Below are 1,862 nucleotides of genomic sequence, written 5' to 3'. Positions count from 1 at the left end.
CTCGATTGACTCGAAATACCTTTTATTGAAAATAGAGCCCAGTGAATGGTAGGGACGGCCGAGTAATAATTAAAATCACGTGTAAATATTGTGCATGCGAAAGTGTGGTTCTAATTAGTTTTACATCGCTATGTGGGCTGCCTCTCTCCCTCTCTCTCTTCCCCTCTCTCCTTCTCTCTTCCTTTTTCTTTTCATGTCTCCCCAACAGTTTAATCCGAAATCTTACAGAGACCCTATTTTAACAACGCTACCCCCCCCCGCCCTTCAGGATTACAAAGGCCCATAATGAAGCTATTATCCCCCATTAGAGTTCGAAAATTACGGAACAGTTGCAAGATCTCTACAAACAAGGAGCCCGTTATTTTCTTAACAATTCACAAAATGCAAATAAAGCTCTCCTCTGCTGCTTTTTGTGGCCATTGTATAGACACGCCGTAATAGAAAAAAATAATTGTATTTCTTTCCTGGAAAGACGGAACTCGACGTCATTTGTATTTATTATTAAGAGTCAGCTGTGGTGAAATGTGATTGTAGAACTTCCTTTTTCCATTCAGAAAAAATAATCTTAGCTGCAGGAGTCCTGAATGTTTATATTCGAATTTGAGTTCTCAACTTGCAGCGGGTTTCATTTTTTTGGTTCCTCACCAAAAATAATAGCAAATGAATAACAATAACAATAACGCTTAAAAGAACGTGCCTGCGTTTTTATTTCCCTGTAAAATTCTGCATTTGTTCACTGCCGGCATCCAAGCGGCAGGAGAGGGTGTGCGGAGAGCAAGAGATGCAATACAGCAAATAATTACAGGCGTTTTTCACGCGGTCACGTTGACGATAATAACGCTGGGGCATTCGCCTCTCTCTCCGTCCTTTTTAAACCCATTTTTTCTACCCCAAAGTACATTTGGCATACGAGCTACGAAGGCTAGCGGGGGCAGCGGGGGCTTGGTACAATTTGCGTTGCAAATTACTTGAGGGTTTGGTGGCTTATACCCTCGGAGGTAAAAGACCCCAAACAGGGCAGAAATAGACGTTTGCATCAAATGAAAGCGGAATTCCCAGGAATGAAGCACCGCTGGAGCGACCGTGCCTGAATAAAAATACTCCCTGCCCTCCGCCCCGGCGTAAGCAAATCAGCAGAGCTCCCACGCCGCTCGCTCTTACCCCCGGCTGCAACGGCAAGGGTCTCCGTTGGTTTTTTAAGCGAGGGGCATATGCGAGCGCCGCTTCGTGAGCCACGCACGCACCCGCGGAGGCGCGCAGTGTACGCGGGCGCGGGGCAGGAATCCGCGGGCGTTGGCGGTTTCTCCTGAACGGGAAGTTCAGGATCGCCTTTTCCCGGGGTTTCGTGCCACTGCAAATCGCGGAATCGCCGGTTGCTACGAATGCACAGAGGAGGTGTTATGGCTCAGCGGAGAGAAGAAAAAGAATATTTCAGAACGTGGGGGAAGCAGTCCAAAATCGGGATGATGCGATTCAAATGGGAAACCTATGTGCAAACGCCATACAGGCACGCGCAGGCATATACACCGTAAACAGGCTCCCCGCACGTACAGGGTCCCGGCAGATGCCCGCCAGCCGCACGGCGAGCGCAGGGGCAGCCGCAAGCACTTAAATTTGACTGCAACGGGGAGCTCTGCTCCTGCCCCAGCCGAGGACGTCTCCTCCTGTAAGGAGCCGGCTAGGGCGGGTCTGGCTAAAATCCGCTATCTGAGCTCCTTTGAGCTCCTGCAGCGCAGCCTGGAGTTTCGGGAAAGTTTGTAGCTTGGGTTTTGGGGGGGGTTAAGGCAAAAATAATCGCGGTCACTAAAAATAAATAAATAGAAATGCACACACACAAAGCGAGGGAGTTTTCTGCCCCTTCC

This window comes from Egretta garzetta, unplaced genomic scaffold (assembly GCF_000687185.1).
Source record: "Egretta garzetta isolate BGI_Z169 unplaced genomic scaffold, ASM68718v1 scaffold94, whole genome shotgun sequence".
Classification (NCBI taxonomy): domain Eukaryota; kingdom Metazoa; phylum Chordata; class Aves; order Pelecaniformes; family Ardeidae; genus Egretta; species Egretta garzetta.
The sequence above is the reverse complement of the archived record's forward strand: the minus strand, read 5'-3'. Positions refer to the sequence as shown.